General features: G+C 37.9%; 1 pseudogene; it reads right to left on the bottom strand.

Moving 5' to 3' along the window:
• Nucleotides 1-850: 850 nt before the first annotated feature.
• LOC113057742 (SH3 domain and tetratricopeptide repeat-containing protein 2-like) lies at nucleotides 851-12,166 on the bottom strand (annotated as a pseudogene).
• Between the last annotated feature and the right edge of the window lie 8,262 nt (nucleotides 12,167-20,428).

Genomic DNA, 20,428 nt, shown 5'->3' with positions numbered 1-20,428 from the left:
ACTGTTTTTGACTGTGACTGTACATACAAAATAAGGAACATAAAAAAAAAACACTGCTTCATATTCAGCAGGATTTACACCAGTTACACGAGTGTTACATTTTAAACTTTGTTTCTCACAATTTTGGTTTTATTAAAGGTTCTCAGTTTCCAAAACCAGATATAAAGAAATTTAAAGTACAGATTCTGTTGAGGTCATTTTAACAGCTTTTTAAAGGCTCACCAGTGAGCATAACATGACCATGTCATGTCTATAACAGCTGAATGCGGCGATTTCACTTCACTTCACAAATGTATCTAGATCTAACAAGTTAATTGATAGATAGATAATTCATTTTTACCTCTTTCCTTCTGTGTCTCCTGGCTAGTCGCGACTCCTAGTTCCCTCGCTTCGCGCGCACTCAGAAAGTTTTCCAAACAAATCAGTCTCTTGCCGCTCTCGTGTCCTCTTGTGCTGGCTGCATTCACTGCAGTCGGACATTGGAGATTTACGCTCATAAATTTTCAAATTGGACATAACTTTTAATTTGTTGCTGCCAACTGGGGTGGCAATGCTTTCTTTTAGGGTGGATCCGGTAGATCCGCCCCACATCTATTAGTGTGAAAGTACATAGCACATAACATGCACAATACCTGTATAAACACGGATATCTATTTGTATAATATGCTTTACATGACTAAAATTGCGTCACCATTTTCAAAAGCCTCCGTTTTCACAGTCCACATTACAAAACAAAAACGGCGTTTTAAAATTTATCCACTTTGATCGAGCATTAAGCCAGTTTTGTTAATAGAGCTTCATTAAAAATGCACATGCTATAGAATCAGTATTTTCCCCATGGACGTTAAAATAATTTCTTAAGTTTTAATTAAGTAAACATTTTAAGAGCCTTCAGGCAGATAAATCAAAAACAAACAAACACAACAATCATATTTACAGATATACAAATGCATTTACAATTATGCGAACTCTTTAAAAATTTACTTTGAAACACTAATAGAATATATATTATAAAATTTTAAACATTTGATAAAAAAGAAAAGAAAAAGTGTCTTATCGCTGTTCTACATTAGAGGAAGTAAATTTTTCAGAGTGATAGAATTGTGTAATTCACAATACTAAAGTCAAGCCCTCCTTCAAACTGCTTTGACGAGTGTGGTTTTGTATTATCTGCACAGCTAGTCTCTGGATTGGTTTGATCAGGATGCACCGCATCTGTTTCCTTCGATACGTTAGTGTCCACGTTAGTGTCGGTCATACTGGACTCTGTGAGAGTACTGGTGCCGCTGCTGGAGTCTGACCGACCAGCTTTGGTGTGAGTATCTGAATCTGCCTCAGCTGGGTCCTGATGTGCTTCTTCTGTGCCGCTAGAGTCGGTGTATCCTGCCAGTTCCTTCCTCAAGCTCTGCGCTTTTTCCATGTAGCTTTTACTCAGTTCAGCATCGGGTATGTGGTTGGCATGGATCTCTGCAAGCTTCATGTAGATTATGTAAAGTGTGCTTAGGCTTTCTTTGTCCTCCAGTGCTGCCGCCAGGGCTAAGTGGAAGTAGCCCATGGCATCATATGCATCCTAAGGCAGAAAAAGTAATAAACATTTTTCATCAAATTCATTTACTCTGAATGTTACTGCTTAACTTATTTTTGTAGATAGTTTGGGCCTCATTCTCTAATAATTTCACACAATTTGTGTTTATATCAAGAACATTTCTCACATAGGTGAGAATCAGATTCATAGAAGGTTTTTAAATGAAAATACATGTGTATGCAGGTGAGAGCATTATTTTCTCTTTCTTCATTTATGTGTGGAAGCATGTACTTTACTGTACTCTTACATTCAAAATATTCAGTCTAGGATGTATGTACCTGTAAAATGTTGAACATAATGAGAGTCTCACCTTTAATCTGTATAGGGTCAGGTCAGCCAGTCTGCAGTACACTTTAACATAGTACCGAACTTCAACGGCATGTTCAAGTACAGTGGGGCAGAGTGAAAGAGACTTCAGGTAGTAGTTCTCTGTCATTTCATACTTCCCTAGAGAGAAGTATACTGAAGCAAGACGATGGAAGGACACTCTCTCATTCAGAGGAACACCTGTAAAAAAAACAAAACAAAAAAAACAAAGCACTTAATATTAAAATGAGTAAACTTTGTCAGGTTATTGCACTTTCCTATATAATTTAACCCCAGTTTTAGTTAACCATCATCACACACAAAATGATTTGTGACATAAAAAAAAAAAAAAACAATGTCAGAGACCATAGAGTAAACTGCAGTGGAAAAAGTTTAAGTTGTACAAATCATTAGAGCACTTTAGATAATCACTTATCATAAAGGATACATTTTAATGTAGGCCAGTTGCCACATCAGAAGCTGACATACTGTTTAGTCTGCCTGAGAATTTATTTATTTATTCTGTAAATGTAATAAATTGAAAGTCATACACATATTCCCATTTATTTACATGAGCAGTTAAATTGTCAGCTGAATTGTCTGCTCGCCTGACAGTACAGAAAAAAAACCTAATGCATTATGTACTTCACAGCCCATTTTACTTCTTTGAAGTCATTAAACTGGGTCTGTTTAGATTTCATCTTGAATTGCATGTATTATGATGTATTCTGCAAATGTCACATGCTGTAGACTGAGGACATGTGTCTCCAGCAGGGGGCCACATAGATTACTTTAAGACTTACAAGCATTAAAACTGGCTATTATTATTATGAATAAATATCATATATATATTACAGGGTCTATAGTAATAATTTTCCAAACAGTGCTTCATTGGCTTTAAAAGCTCAATGTTATAGCTTTTAAATGTTGTTGTTGATGTATATAAAGGTCTTACCAGTTGTGGCGCTGACCTGCACTGCGAGTGTGGCATACTGCAGTGCCTCTTCATACTCCTTCTGCTTCATCAGGAGCTCTGTGAGTTTGCTCAAAAGCCTAAACTCTGAGTGCACATCCTTAATGCTGCGCGCAAATGGCAAACTCCCATCCTTTAGAAAAATAATAAATAAAAATTCACAGTAGATAGATTCTGATGAATAACATGTGACTTAGCATGGATTGCGACATTTTATTTTAACTATTATCGAACTGTCTTGGTAATATCTTTTTTGAACCCAAGATGAGGCCTACTCTGTAAAAAGGTAGGGCAGCCAGATGGTTTCTGTGTCCTTTGAAGAACACATCTCCTGCTTCCTCATAAATGCTCATAGCAAAGCATGGGTCGTTCATCCTCAGGGCTGTCTTTACTGCTGCCTGTAAACAGTTGTTTTTGAAGAATAAATATATAAATGAATGAATATATATTATATATATATATATATATATATATATATATATATATAAACAATATGTTTATAATCTTCATTTTAAAGTCATAATTTTGTGAATTATTTTGATTGGATTGTTATAGTCTATGTGATATGGTAATAAGCTTGTTTACCACAAATTTTAAAGATTAGACTTGTCACTTGTTTGGTGGCACACTTTCCCAAGTGAATATGCAAAAATGATAACACTAATCAATAATTAACTTTAACTCCTTAGCAATACCCCGCTTTGGTCCTTTGTCATACCTGTAGGTACATGTCAGCCAGTTCATCTTCATGGATCAGATAGTAGATACGGCCCACTTGCAGCCATGTCTCAGACTCTTCCTGTCTTTTTCCCAGGTCTATGGAGATTCTTAAGCTTTGCTTTGAATAATCAAGAGACTTCCTTGATGACCTGCAAAGTTTTTAATTTTTTTTATAAATTACTTTTAAATTCACTGATTCATTAGTTTTTTTATTAACTGATTCGATTGATCAAGTGTCAAAGTCTTGGCAATAGTGCTATATTGTGTTTAGAGTAGCTCTTACTTCTCAGTGTTGAGTGAGAGATAGAGGCTGCTGAGAAGTTCCAGGTACTCTCCTTCTAGCTGTTTATTCTTTAGCATTCTGCACAGCCCCACACAGTGCTCATAGTAAACAATACACTGTCCATACAGCAGCAAGTCAGCGTAATGGCGACTTAGAACTTTTGCCACAACCATTTGACCTGCATTTGGAAAGAGTTTTTATTTTTATTTTTTTAGTATTCACTATTAAAAATGACTGAATTTAATTGCATTACATATCAAATTTAAAACATCTGCAAAACAATGATAATGGACCATTTTTCAGAACCATTTTATAAAATTTTAACCGATTGGTTTTGAGGTCATTTTTCAATGTTGTAAGTTCACCTCGAGTTCAAACCAGGTGGCCTATAAGAATAACCACCAAGTACAGTTTGTCATATTAATAATAAATAACATATTAATAATAAATGTTACACAAAGTTTGACCACCAGAAAGTGTCCAAGACTTTTTGTATTCAATTTGAACAATATGTTTAAAATCTTCATTTTAAAGTCATAATTTTGTGAATTATTTTGATTGGAAAGTGTGCTTTTAATGTATATATAAATAAATTTTAAATTTTAAATAAATGCCACTTTTTAAAAAAATTATATTTTTATATAATCCCAATATATTTATACATTTTAATTGTGGCTTAAGTGTCAAAATTATTTCTGCCGTCACTATAGGTGTCAGGTATCGATGCAAACTTGGGGCAATGGGGCAATCCAGAAAAGTCTAATCTTGTTATACTTACTGTGCAGATTGTTAGCACTAATAGCAATAAGGAGGCCCATCTCAAAGCATAGTCTGACTTCCTGACTGCCTCCTCTATCCCTGTAGCTCCGGCCAAGCCAAAGCAAAGCCTGGACATGCTCCTGATCTGTAGGACTCTCTGAAAGAAACTGGAATAGGTGGAGGGAATTGAGTAGGAAACACTCTGCTAAGCCCGAAGCCCCTACAGAAAGAGATAAGCAGCCCAAGTTAGCCAGCGCTAGTGCTTCATTGCGCTTGTTCCCATTCTCTCGAGAGATCTGCAGAGCGTTATAAAAGTTTCTTGCTGCCTCTTGGACTCTGCCCTGTTTGCGGTGGCATAGGGCTAGAAGGTTGTAGACTACACCACGCTGTGTCGGACTGTCTGTTTCATCCAAAGATTTAAGCACAGGTTGCAGAGTATTCTGAGCTTGTATGGGTTCCTCTGTTAGCACCAATAGCCAGGCCAGAAGTATGGATGCCTCAAAGCCCTCCTCTTCATTAACCTGGCTTCCAGTCTGTGCTGCTTTTTGGGCAAAGGGCACAGCCTTCTCTAAAGCTCCATGCTGCTGGTAAACACTAGCCAGGCTCAGGCACAGGTCCCTCTGAGTCCTCAAGTCGTCCCCTTGACTAGCTATTGACAATGCCTGTTGAAGGTAGACCACCACCTGTGCAGGAAGCACAGAAGTACTCTCCTTCCAGTGCGGATTAAGCCTGACTGAGTTTTTGATAAAGAGTTCAATTTTCTGGAATGCATCATCCAAGGAATGCTCTTGCCCTGAGTCTAGACTTAAAGAAGCTAGTGTGAGGTAGGGCAAATACTTTTTATGATAAAGCCTGCACAGCATCCAGTTGAGATCAACTGGGGCTAATGGCCTCCCTTGTTCTGCAGACAGAGTGATAGTAAGGAACTGAAGTCTTTCTACAAAAGGTAAAGCATCCTCTATTTTTCTTAGACGGAGAAAGAGACAGAGGGAGAGGTAGCATGTCCGTGCCTCTAGGTACTTGTCTTTTTCAATTATGGCTTTGCGCATGATTGGTTTGAGCAGCTCAAACTCATCCACAGAGCAGAAGTTGTGGCAAGGAAGACACATAATTAGAGCACTTGCCTTTTCTAGAGTGAATGGCAGCTTGTCCATCATCTTCTGTTTCAGGTAAACAGCAGTGAGATTGGTATACAGTGCAGTTAGAAGAGGTCTGTCATCAAAACCATTTACAGGGACCTTTTGAGCCTCCTCGAAGTACACTCGTGCTTGTGAGTACTTCAGTTTCTTGGCACATAGCCGGCCAAGAAGGAAGCAGGCTCGCCGGTGGGCCCAGAGCATCCTGCCTTTCTTCGCTCCTTCTCGCAAGTTTTCCAGATGTTGAAGCACCTCATCCTCTGCAAGGCCATGGAAGAAAGTGTCCAGGAAAGAGTAGGAGAGGTCATAAAGTGTTTGAAATGTGTCCTGGAAATATTCCAGATTTAGGAGGGTCAGGATTGGGTCACATCTCTCAGCTCCATCAGCCTCCCAGATACCCTCATCCATGAAGTTTGGAGGGTCTTCCTCATATTCATCCATCTCTCTAAAGGTGTCCTCCAGGTTAAAGGAGAGGACCTCAGAGTCCCGGTCGAGATGATTCTGAGAGGTACAAAACGATTGCCGTGGTGAAGAGTGGTAGGGAGTTGCACCACTGATTTCAGATATGGTGCTCCTTCTTTGATCCACTGTAGATTTCTGCTCTGCAGATTATACAAAGAGTAAATGTCAGAATTGTTTGAATTTAAATACTAAATTATGTAATGAAAGAGTAGGAGGTAGGAAGGAAAGGAATATGTGGACAGTATGACTGTGCAACAAAATGAAGAACAAGTTGGTGATTGTTAATTGTTAATTCCATACAGCCGGAAGTTGTAGAAAAACAGAAGTGATAAAAGCGTTCATGCAGCAACCTTTCCTGTTATGTGCTATGTGTAACTTTAAAAAGGGGCTTACCTGACTTCGGATGATTTCTTATGAAAGGGAAATCAGAGTCATCAAGTCTATCTGCAGTGTGAAAGTGTAAAAAATATGAAAATTCTTGAATATGAACTGTATTCAAACATTATTTGAGGTCTCCCAGAGAGAGCTCTTACCCAGTCTATACACAGTGCTTATATCAGTGAAGGATAGATTTGCTAGTACATCAGACTGGTAGGGTTCAAAGCAGGGGTTAAGTTTAGTCAGGGCCACCCTTTCCTCCTCACTGAGAAAGACCAATTGTTCATTGCTGTGCAAAGCCAACAAAGACAACATTATCAGCCACATGACTCTCATTCGGATAGCTTCATCACATCATCACATAACTCCAATAGCCCCCCTTCCAACACCCTAATCACCCCCAGCTAGACAGAGGCACATTCACAAAGGTCAACAGAATAAAATAGCGTTTGCCAGCTGGTTGTTTTCAATTGGTATGTCAGTATTGTCGAGACGCACATTAGATAAATGTTTTTTTACAAAATAAAGAGAAGGTCATTAATTTGAGCACATGCTGAATCTGTGAATATAAATAGTTGAACTGTTTACTTACAGGGGCTCAATGCTCTGAGGTTTTACACTGGCCTTGTGAACAAATCCTATCTCTCCACTGGTGAGGTGCCTTCCTATGAACATGTTCAGAGCATTGAAAACAAATCCCTCAATCTTGATTATGTCTCCCTTGCGTAAGTGCAGCTCATCTTTAACCACTGGGTAATGGTCCACTACTGCTATACAAGTCCCCACCACTGAAAGGGAAGCAAAAAGGAAGGTGGGATTTTTGGTATCACTGTATTTTAGATGAATATTATTTAAACACATATTCTGGGGTTCAATTAAAGTTAAGCTCAGCTGACAGGATTTATCACTGTGGTATTAATGCAAAAACGACATGTCGCTCGTTTTCTTTAAAAACAAGAAGTTGAGGCACTTCTAAAGTAGAACTAAATTGGACCAATTTTTGATAAAAGCAACACTGTGAAGCTTATTTTATTTAAAACTTCTCATTAATTAATTGTGTATTATTTATCTGTATAACTAAAAAAAAAAAAGACACTCGTTTTAGGCTTGTAGGAGTTATTTTATCATGAAATTTGCAAATTGGAATAAAATTTTACACTTTGAATACACATTTTAATTTGACACCTTTTTCGCACTAAATTCAATCTGCATATTGTTTTATGTCTTGTGGCTATACTATAACAGTGAGTATTTTAACTTTCATGTATTGGCCCCATTCACATCCACAGTTTGTGTCTCATTGTTAGCCAGATAATTGAAAGGGGGGACATATACATTTTTGTAATAAACAGTATGCCACAAATTCTGTTGACTGGGCTTAACTTGTAATGAACTCGGAATATTCATTTTAAGGGTTATTTGAAAAGAGAATCTCACCAACAGGATGTTTGAAGAGGCCTTCTGTAACTGGAATCCCCCTGCATTCCCAGGATATTTCTTAAGGAACCACCTAGAGAGAAAAAAGCAGTATTTGTAAGAGATAACCTAAAACAATATGTGTAGAATAGAAGTAGTCATTTAGCCGGACAAAAATAAATAAAATTAAAACATTTCACAGTTACCATGAAACCTATACGGTTAAATGAACTTAGAAGGTCAGGGTCACTTACTGATAGAATGGATAGGGCAGAGGCTGCATATCATGCACAGGGACCAGACCATGTTGGCCCGTTGACAGCAGCATACCCTCCCAAATGGTCTCTTGTCCTATGTCTTTAACCATGACCAGGTCATTCCTCCTGTAGGTCAGCTCCTCTTCCTCCTCTCTGCAATCACTGTTATATAAAGTCTTGGCAAAGAATGTACCTAAAAAAGTAATGAAAATGTTCTTCGTAACTATCCCTGTTTCATATTCCTCTCTACACTCTCAAAAAATTTAATTGAAAAAAGTACAAAAGCTGTCACTGTGGTGGTACCCTATCAAAATGTACTAATATGTATCATCTAGGTACTAATATTTACCTTTAAAGTACTATATAGTATGCACCCTTTAGGGTAAATAAGGTGCAAAGGTGAACTGCCCCAAAACTCTTTGTCTTTCTCTATCTCTCTTTCTTTGAAGTGGATCCATAAACAAGTTAATGCATTCATAGGTCATTCAAAAGTTTGTTTGTCCCATAACAGTTTGTCCTATAAATTGATTTTAGTACGTGTACTAACATGTACTTATAGGGTACTTACAGTGTATTTATCTAAGAAAGTTCTGGTAACACAAGGTAACTACATGGGGTAGGGTTAGGTTTAGGGGTAGGTTCAGGGTTAGTACCTAGTTATTACATAGTTATTGTAATTACTATAATAAGTACATAGTATGTACATGAGGAACAGGACTGTAAAATAAAGTGCTACCATTTGTTTTATGTCTACTTTGTGACTGTGGCCTTAATTAGAGGACACACTTAAAAGTAATTGTTTTGGATAAATACTAGTTATCAATTATGAATGTCCAGGAGAGACTTTGTATGAATAAGGTAGTATATACTAACAAAATTCATAGAAGCACAATATTCTGAATGTAAACAAACCCAAGGATATGTTGAGACTATTATTACACAATCTTATTTTCAGGTTATTTGACCTCTGAATTGGTTAATCTGCAATATTTCTATAGTGGACTTTAGAATATAGTCTAAATCCATAGTCCATATCATTCTACCAATTTGTCCATTTACTGTGTGGTTACAGCTGATTTCGTTAACTAGTGAGAAATCAGCAAACTGTGGAGGCTCATTACCTTCTTGTAGCAGAAGTCCTAAGTAAAGAGTAGCTAAGTGGTCTTCATCCACTGTTACACAGATCTCTACATCACTTAGCAATGCAGGATCCAGCCAGAACGACTGGTCACACAGGAAGTTTTCAAGACATCTTGCTACATACCCTAGAATATAAAAGCAATAGCTACTTGTTAATCTAGAACAGTACAAGGAATCATACTGTAGAAGTGCCAGAAAGTTAGTTCCACTGTGACTAACCGAGTGCCAGGTAAGTGGAGAACTTCCAAATCTCCTCGACAGTCTTAAAGGTGATGATAAAGCTGTCTTTTTCAGCATTAACAGACACAAGTCTTGCAGACAGATCCTGTGTGGATAGTATCAACAGTCACTTGTAATGTAATGTAATAAGTTCATCAGTGGTGCCAGTGCATGTTTTGCATGAATAATTCTGTGTCTGACCTTGAATAGCTGAACAACATCCTGGCTGTTGCTCTCTACTACTCGGAGTCTGGTACGTAGTGCCTCCTGAAGCTCACAGTCAAGCATTACACCAGATCGTCGCCTCCCGCTAAATAACAAAACAACATCTCCAAAAAGCAAAAGAGAATGGAGTTAAGTATCCACCACAAAGAAACCAATTGATCAATTGCATTAGCAGTAACTGGAATGCTCTAGTGATGTAGGGTGTCAACCATCACTAAGCTAGTACGCTTAGCAAACCAATATGAATTGTATTAGATTTTTTTGCAGGAACAGCACTATGAGCGACCACAACACTAAAGACATACCATTAGGGCAAGTGTATACATTTAGGAAGTCGGGCTTAATAAATGTAGCCATTAAAGGCTATTATAGAGATAGAGGCCATTATTTCCATGCAAGTCTATGGGACACAAAAATCCATGCTGAAGATACCTGGAGAGAAGCGTTCTCCTACTGAAGATACTGTGCTGCTTCTGCTGAATGTTTCCTTCCTCCTGCAGTAAATCTCTCTGCTTATGCCTTCTGGCTCCACGTCAGCCTCAGCCTCCGCTTCCTCATCTCCAATAGCAAAACAAAGGAAACAGGGGCCAACACAGCTTTACAGAATGCAAATGCATTTGGTATGTAGTCCAGTGAACTTCCATAGCACCTCATAACTATGATTAGGTTTATGATTAATCAGTAAACTTACAGAAAAGCGAATCTGATTGGCAGAAGAGGGATAAGACTGATGAATTATTGAATAATTAAGGACAAGTATAAGGTCCCTTTTGCAGGTATGCATTTCCTATGTATGAGTGTGTATGGTCATCACCATGTATAATAGTTCCTTATTCAAAAACATGATACGGTTGGTGCTAATTAGCATGTTTGTAGCTATGCAAATATAAAAAGCTTTGTTTACAAGCTCATAAAGTTGTGGACATAAACAGGAAGTGCAAGCCATATCATAATGGCTCTATAAGTATCAGCCAGATAGCTTAAATAATAGCTTCTTCCTCATCTCCGGGTGGGTATGACCTTCCCAGATTTGCATTGAAAAGAGAGGATGTTTTAGACAGTAGTTAAATATAATTCATTAAACACAAAATACATTTATATTAGTATCATATAAAACTCTGTCCTATAGATTCCTATATATTCTAACATTGTTGTTTTCTGAAACATTCATGCTTTACTCAAGAAATCATCTTACCAGCTATCATGGCGTCATTGGGCGAAAAGAGCTCACTGACGGCTGCTAAAGCATATGGAGGGTCATTCCATAAGGCATCGAGCTCAGCGGGTGATATCGCTATTGAAAGGGAGGGTGATGTTTAGGGGAGTGTTATTAAATTAGCTATATGACAAGCTGAAGCATTGTCACAGCCACAGCCTTCAAATAATGAAAGCATGTGCAAAACCAGACCAAGATCTAAGAGAGGGAGTGTGCGCATGCAGACAGTGACAAACTTAAACATTATTAACCCTCATATTGAATTTGCCTGACACTAGCATTGCAAATCATCATGTACACTTAAATTGATACAATCCTCTGTCACGAAAGGACAGCATTTGCTAGTTATTAGTCAACATCTGATAGTAAATTATCTAAAATTACACAAGCAGCAAAACAATATGCCAGAAATTCACACAGCGACAACAGTACGTAATTAGTCACAACAGACAATCACACCATTATGCACAACAACGAGGCACACAAACTGCCCCGAAGGGAAGTGCACATCCTGCATTACCTTCATGGGTAAAGCTATTACCCATGACTGACAGAAACACTGTGATGTCTCCCTGTGAAAGTTACTCTTTCTTCTCATGGCAAAAATCTATGAAAGCCAGGATGGGACCAACCTGAAAATAAGAAGCAGTTTCTGAGGCACGGAATTGGACAGCAGCAGCAGCATGCCATGATGTACACAGCCAGCTTCAAACTCAGGTTCAATAGTGGCCGCTCGATGATAGATCCACTTATCGATGGAGTCACTCCTCTCCCTCTCTCTCTTCCTTTCCATTTTCCTCTCCTGCTTAAACCGCACTCTCTCTACTGCTCAATTCTAACTTCCATCTATTTTGTACTCTCCCCTTTCCTCTCTGCATCCACTCAGCAGATGAGTGAAGCACTGCTGGCATGTTTGTGTGGGCTGGTCAGTGCCTCTCTGTGCCAGGGGCTCTTGAGGAAAATAAGAGCAGCAGCATTCTCACATTGCTGGCATATGGGGACAAAAGGCCCAGTGAATAAATGGGCATTACTCACAGCACATGAACATGGAATTTTTTTATTTATTGGTAATAAATTTAACTTCTGTACTAGACATTGTAATATTAGGGCTAACAGCTCCAAGTTGTACATTCTACCATCTCTGGGTCTAAGGCCCCTTTATGTCTGGCATCATTACTTTCTGCAAGTTTCTATCAGTCCAAAGATAGTCTGAATGTAAACAGGAGTTTTTTTTTTTTTTTTTTTTTTGCAGTGTTTATTTACAGGATTTAAGGGCTGTCAATACAAATAATCATAATAATTTTAAGCCATTGTAAATGTAATTAAACCAAATAAATACAAATTTACCAAAGCTATTTTTGATTTTTGAAAATTATGCAGACGCAAATAAATAAATAAAAAATAGCTGAGAAAATTAAAACATTCCCCATTACTTAAACTTGCTACCTGCCCAGTTCAACAAATCTGTAAGTTAAGGAAGTTTTTTTTTTTTAAGTATCTAGAAGACTACGGGGGTAAAAAGATAATTTGGCAGTACAAATGTTTAACATCTGCTAATGTTGTGGGGGTGAATAATGTATTTACCATTTTTATGCCCATTTCACTGCTTTCTTGGAGGTTTTTTGGTCTCCCAGTTGAGAACCACTGGGGAAATGTGACGACCGAGTAAGACTCCAGCTATTTGGTTTTAATTTGTTATAAGAATGATAAGAATGAGGTTCTTAGGATGCAACCTTTGGTATAAACTTGTAGAGTTCTGTCATCCTATCGTATTTAGTCTTTTTTTAATGTACTGTCTGATTGTCTAAACTACATGGAATCTGTTTCTCTACCAGCACTACTACTGTCTCTGTCTCGGGGCTTAACAAAGAGGGCATCGATACAGAATAACATTGTTAATCTTAGTGTTTTGTTAAGAAAGAACCCAGTCAGATTCTAATTGAATCTGTGGAGATCTTGTGAGTCTGAGCAGCTGTAAACAGCCAGGAGGCTTTTCTCTGCATAACTCTTACAGCATCTCTCTGGTCCTTCAATGCTTTAATCAAGTGTTTTGCCATGGGAATACCCAGTGTGTGAATTATACATACATTTTTTTCTTACTTCTTAACGAAATTTCTTTTTATGGTCATAATGGTAATCTCTTAAAATAAAACATTTAATTCATCTGAATGCAATTTCTTTTAGTGAATGTTTCGTTATCAGTGGGTGAAATTTTGTATGGACTTGTGATTTACCTTTTTTTTTTTACTTACTATGCTAAAAACAACACCAGAGCCCATATGTGTGCAGATGTCATTGCTGATAACTATACACCCAATGTTGTGAAAGTAGCTTAAACTGTTGTAGCATGGCAGTGCAATGTCTATTGAAACGCAATACAAAAAAGTTGAACTGTCCCATGCACCTGGGACAGTGGAGTTAGCGGTGTCTCTCTGGGTTACTGGCTCACTGTGTGGATATCAGGGAAAAGAGCGGGGTAGATTTGTAACATGAGTAAATGCTTTAGACTCTAAGTTTAGAATGTCGCCTAAGCCCAAGCAGCACATGGTGATACTATTAAACTGGACTAAACTAAATTCTTAGAACCTATAGTTGGTGAAACAAACTGATAAATTGTTAGAGAAAACAAATGATCTACATTTTAATATCAGTATTCTATGTAAAAGATATGTAGGGACAACTGGGGGTCTCAACAACTAGTTAAAAAGTAAATACAATATAAGTGAATCACTTTTCCTACTTCCATTCAAAGGTTGATATATATATTAACACAGCAATTTCAGTTGAGTACACAGTCACTCACACACACTATAGTCTCTGAGAGAGAGAGAGAGAGAGAGAGAGAGAGAGCATACCTCTGTCCTGCTGACACCCGGCTGTGAGTTTGTTCCGCATAGATCTGTCAGTATGTGCTCTGTGGAGTTGGCGAAAAGTTACTTTCAAGCTGTCTAAAACTAAACATCATAGTCTGTAATGCTCCTGTAGGATAAGGGGTGTGTATGTGTGTGTGTGTAGGTGTGTATGTCCTTGTGGCATGAGTTTAGAGCTTTTGCTGAACGAAGTATGTAAACTCCTCCCCTAAATGATATGCTGCTTTTTCGTTCTCTCAGTTTCTCTTTCTCTCTCTCTCTCTTTGAGCCCGTCCCTCTCACTCCCCTGTTCTGTTAGACTCTAGGTCAGGTCAGAATTTCTTTAGTCAGTTAATAAGGTGGGATAACAAATCTCTGAATGTCATGACTCAGCAAATACATATCAAATAAAATATTAATACTTCTCATCTAATTAGACTCATGAATCCAACCAGTTGTCTTTACTTTGAAAATTAACAAAAAGGAACGGAATTTCACTTAATTTTTCTCTCATGGAAAAAAGGATAATCCATCTGGTCTGACTTGTTTTTCATTGAATACAACAAAATGCCTTGAGTCCTTATCAACTTCATTACAGTAAAATATGCCCTCTTGCTCACATTCCAAAGGTGCTTTCTACAGCATATCCAGATGTGTGTGTGTGTGTGTGTGTGTGTGTGTGCTCATTCCCATCGTGCTTTGAGTGAAGAATGCATGTAAAAATCTTTAAAATTGTGCTTCTTTTTCTTTAAATCATTGTTATTTTTTTCCCAAGAATGCTTCTCCTTTGGTTTTATCTCGTCAGTAGGTCAGATAACAAACTGGGCCTTGGCTCAGCTAGTCATTTCTTGCTTTTCTCTCTTGGTTAAATATAAACCCTGGAATAGACTCCAGCTTCTACAGACTCTTGTTGAGCTATTACAAAAGTCACCCTGAGATGATATATGGGGTAAGGCATGTGACTTGCTGCCTGGGCTGTGAAAGAAGGTAGTATGTGCACAACGGCGTGGTTAATTCCTTCCACAGGTCACAGATGGTCTGGGTAAATGGATTACATACCACATCAATGATAGAGAATCAAAACCCCCACACTGGTGGAGCCATCAGGCCATGTGCCCAAACTATAGTCAAGGCATTAACTTGGCACACAAGACAAGCAGCTGATGGCCTCCACAGCATGTGTTCCAAAGCTTTTTGGAATGCTTTTGCTTTTTGTGGTCAGCATATACATCACAGTGTGTACATCTGTTTAGTTTATTACATGAATAGTTATATATATAAACACTTTGAAAAATACAAGCTTGTTTAAGATTTTTCTGGATTTTAAATAGTTTGTTTCAGGTGAAAGACAATCATGCGGGTTTGGAACGACATAGAACAGAAGGGCAGAACTTTTTTTTGGGTGACCTAGCCCTTTAATAGACCCTTCATACAAACTGCATTTTTTGTGTAGCAAAAACTAATAACAGGTTAATAAGGTTCTGGCTAGTGAATGTACAGTACCCCAGGGCAGCTCAGAGTCGGGGTAGTTCAGGGAGGCACTGCGTTCCTATGCCCCTTTGTATTAGTGTCCTAAGGAAGAGCAACATCCTGTTGTTGAGGACTTGGTCATATTTTAATACAATGGTAAATCCAGTGCTCTGACAAGCAGTACAGCCCACAATATCCGCTGAAAACACACAACACACATATTCCTGGTACAGATTACATTGTGTGCACACACCACTAAAGATATGCATGCTGTAAAATCAAAGCTATGCAGGTTTAATTACTTCATGTCATTTGATAAGCAGCACATGCTTTAACAAATAACTGATATCTGTCTTGGAATTTGACCTGCATTCTAACAGGTGATTAGAATCGGCATAAAAATTAAATGTGATATTTAAAACTGAAAACTACATATCTAGGAAGTATTCATCTCATACAGATGGGATGGCAGTGTAGAACTGCTGATGCTTTGACAGGCAGAACAATGCTGACTGCTTACACTGTCTGTCTCAGACACTAACCTTATGGCACTGTCAGATTATCTGACTGTCAGAACAAGAGCACTGCACGGTCAGGCAAAGAGAGCAAATGGAGTGAGATAGACTGACTGAGCGAGGAAGAAAAGTAGAGTGAGCGAGGCGCCTGTCACATCCCTCCATTGTGCCATTTCCTCTTGGCCTTTGTTTCTATGAACACATGACAGTAAAATACTTGTAACGCACAGAGCCTTTAGGTTAGGACACACAAAAGAGAGCAACTTACAAATAATAGACTTCCTGTTAAAACTAACTGCCTGTCTGCCTCCCCATGGGCCGAGGATTTTTTATTCAGATAAAAAAAAAAGAAGATAATAATAATAAATAAATAAAAAATAAGACAGATTAACCAAGGTGCAGTTCATGGGTCTGTGAGTCTGTATCGTGCTGAACAGTGAACTTGTGAATGTGATTTATTACTTTTCTAAATGGCACTGGTGTAAAGTATTTTATTTCTTTGTGCGCTACAGTGTATTTAGACTGAAAGTTTTTTTTTCTTTCACAAAGGAATGAATGCTTGGGCAGATTTTGTGAGGTTGTGCAATAAGCACAAACCTCTGAGATGTAAAATGATGAAAGAGTGACTACTAGTGTATGTCAAGAGTAAAATAAAAAAAAACTGTAATAGCAATAGGTTTTCTCCACTGACCTTGATTTGAGAATACTTCACCAACAAATAATTTCAAAAACTATTCAGTGCAGAAAAAAAATAAACAAATAAAATAAATCAGGAATCAGTAAGTTAGCATGCCATCTTTATATATTTATTTTTACATAAAACATTTTGAAATTCTCTACTGAATATTTTTTTCAGGGTAGGTTTGTTTCCACTTTTTGTATGGCTTCAAAAAAAAAAAAAAAAAAAAAAAAAAAAAAAGAAATTATATATATATATATATATATATATATATATATATATATATATATATATATATATATATATATATAGCCTATACATATTTCCAACATTTTTTTTTGCCAATAGAAAATATTACACACATTGTCCATAGCTGTTTATAGTAATTATAGTATTTTTATAGTAAAAATTATAGTAATTTTCCATGATTTGTTTATTTTAGCTTTTTGGCTACACTTATTTTTTGTATTGCTATTATTTTATTTAGCCTTTATATATTAAACATGATTGAACTGGATTTCATATTGATTATCTTTTGTGGCTGCAGTTATAGAGTAGAAATTGTCATTTTTATTTTTTGGAACATTCTCTAATCGGGTTGATTTCATAGTGAGAAGCTGGTTGGCAGGTTCTTACATTAAGCCAATTTTTGTCTGCTGTATTTACATTGTGTTTTTTCTCACTCTGCATAAGAGGGCGCTATAAATCCATATACAGTAAATGCCGTAATCTGCAAAAACCCACCCTACCCTTTAACTTTCCCCCTGCATGACCTCAAACCTCAAATCCCCCGCTAGCGACAAGACAAAAACACAGCACTGCTATTATAATCGACAAGACCGTTTCCAGGGCCGCGCGCTTGCAGAGTAGGTGTGTTGTGAGGAAACACGCTGCTCTGTTCGCTGCCTGACGTCACCCCTGCGCGCGCTTCCATGGATGCGAGCGCGAGAGTACAGTGACAGCGCCTCGTCCACTGTACGCAACACTGAGCGCGGCTCAGCACTATCTCAGGCTACACGCGAGAAATGGCAGCAGATCATGGGATGTGACTAGAACATCCAGCTTTATTTGAAGCCGGTCGTCCGCCCTGCTCTCACGGGATGCAGTACTTTAAACCCACCGTTCCCATTATTTTAATCAAGTGATCACTGCCCTCCTGTTATCCGGGAATAACGTTGGAAGCTTTAACATTTTTATTAATTATTTCTCGAGTTTATATCCAACTTTACCCGGTTCGACTCTGACTTAAAACTGAGGCTCAATAACTGGATTTTATCGGTGGAACAAAAGGCGACTGCTGCTGCCTGGATATTAAATTTTACTCTTGGATTATTGTCTCAGCATCATGAGCACGAGTGGTGAGTAAATTCTTGGCTTTGTTACCTTGATCTAGTTGCAAAAAATAATGAAATACTAATGTGAAATAATCAAAGCAGATAAAAATCTCATATTAAAATAATATAAACTTTATCTTAACCTTGTAAAATAAGAGCAATTTGTCTTCAAGCATTTGACCTCTTGCTCCTGACCTGTCCCAATGACAATATAGCTGAATCAGGTATTTGGGATAATAATAATCGTGCTTTCTTTATTCTTATAATAATATAATATGAATCGTATAATTTGATATGTGACGTTTATAATAATAATAATAATAATAATAATAATGTTTTCTTATTATAAATATAATATTCATAAAATAATTTGAAATGTGATGTTTATAATATTATAATTGCGATTATGATTACTGATAATATTATTGATAGTATTATTTTTATTCAGACTTACAAATGAGTCTTGTGCTGAAGATTGATAAATAGGATTTATTCCTTTAATCTCTATAGAAACTGACTTTGGTCATCAAAGAAACTGTTCTGAAGTTGATTTTTCAACAAGATGTTTGACCGTTTTGCACAAAAGTGCAGAAAATAATTCAAAAAACTTGCTTGGGTCACCAGTGTTCAGTTTGGTGCCAATCAGATACGCTTGGCTGCATTCATTCAGCTTTCATCCAATCATATTAATGAAATCACTGTTACTGATTCCATGCTGCAGAAATCTGCCAGATAAAAAGATGCACACCAACAGAGAATGAAAGACAGAGAGGCGGCCAGTGCGAGCTCATGTTAGTGACCAGCTCTCCTTTGAGGCTTGTACTTCAGTCAGCTGATGTTGCAAGGGCATGACCGCTGCTTCTCATAAAGGTCCTTTTATGGGAAAAGTTCAGAACCTTAATAACAAAGCTGATGGGCAACAGACCTGTTTTTGTCCTGTTTGTTATACTTACTTGACTAATGCCGTGCTGTTCTGCGATTAGAAATGATTTGCATTCTTGCCGCAAGCTGCTAAATTGCATTCTCAGCTGATGAACGGATGGACAAGCTTTGTCCACGTGTCCAACTCTCTGAAATAATCCCTCCACTATTCTCCCCTTAGTTCAGGACGCACAGCTCACAGTAGCAGCACACTCTGATAAAACAGTCACATCAGCCAATTGAGCTTGACTTATTCACTCTTTCAAAGCGTTTTGCCTGGAAGCTGGGAATGGGGCTGCTACCAGCATGCTACCGTATGGAGAGCGAGTGTTTTCAGATGCAGACAGATGGCAAGGGAATGAGTGCAGTGGCAAGGTTGTGTCTCATGGCAAAAAGGGACTAGCTGGAGAACTACCAACACATGAACAGGCATGACTGGTCCACAAGAGACCTGGAGTGTTTTGCAGAACATGTATGTAAAGCACATGGCATATAATTTTTAGTAAGTAAATAGACATGCTCTTCTTTCAGTAGAACGTTGGCTGACAGACACCACTCTCAAACTTGCCTCATAGCCACCCATGCAGACATATGGCATTTGAATGGAGCAATAGCCGTGCACAATGGCATGGTGTACACTGCATTGGGCATGATTGCTTTGAGCCAGTGAAAATGCTGAGCAATTACACTGAGGTCACTTGGTCTCTCTTCATTTGCTGCTCCCTACATTTCTTATGGTCAACTGTCATTATCACCTGCCCTCTATTTTCTGCACCACTGAGAGAACAGGCAAACAATTGGGTAGTGGAATGCTCCTACAATCTGTTTTCCATTCCCTGTGCTTTCTGCCTCTCTTTGTTCTGCTGTTTGATCCTCCTGAGTGAATATCAAGGGTTTCTGTGCCTCAGAGATCCTAGTAAATGATATATAGTGATTGTTTATTATCAGGGACTTTGGAAGGATTCAAAAAGGAGAGCAAGGGTACATACATATTTTATAAGCCTGAATATTATTTAAGTGACATAACAATTGCCCAATGAATGTGACTGTGAGTTTATCCTAAGGTTAGTCATCATACCTTGCTCCTCCTGTGTCAGCATTCACTACTCTACCTCAAATCAATCACACACAGTAGCACACACACTGACAGAAGTGCCTCTGTCACCACTGTCCTGTCATGCCAGCCCTGTGGAGAGCAATGAGGTGGAAGTTGGAACCAAACTTGCCTTCAATGTTCAGACCTCCTCAACAGTTAACTGCAACTGTGGCACTCTTTTTAGCCATCTGCAAAATTAATGCACATTTTCTTTTGACGTTGAGTTTGTGATAATAAAAAACAATATAAAGGAATATTAGGAATAATATTTAAATAAGCCTTTAAAAGGCTTATATAACTCTACACCCTTACCTTATTTAGTGTACTTGGACATGAATATGTATATTTAAAAAAGCCACACCCTGAAAGATGATGGGATTGCTTACATGTTTGTGTGACCGTGTGAAACTGTCTTTTTCAAGCTGTATTTTTGAGACTGTCTTTGTTACACTGCAGTTTTACGGAGAAAATGCTCAGCAATGTTGATTG

Source organism: Carassius auratus, chromosome 39 (assembly GCF_003368295.1).
Source record: "Carassius auratus strain Wakin chromosome 39, ASM336829v1, whole genome shotgun sequence".
Lineage (NCBI taxonomy): Eukaryota > Metazoa > Chordata > Actinopteri > Cypriniformes > Cyprinidae > Carassius > Carassius auratus.
This window is presented reverse-complemented; position numbering and strand designations above follow the sequence as displayed.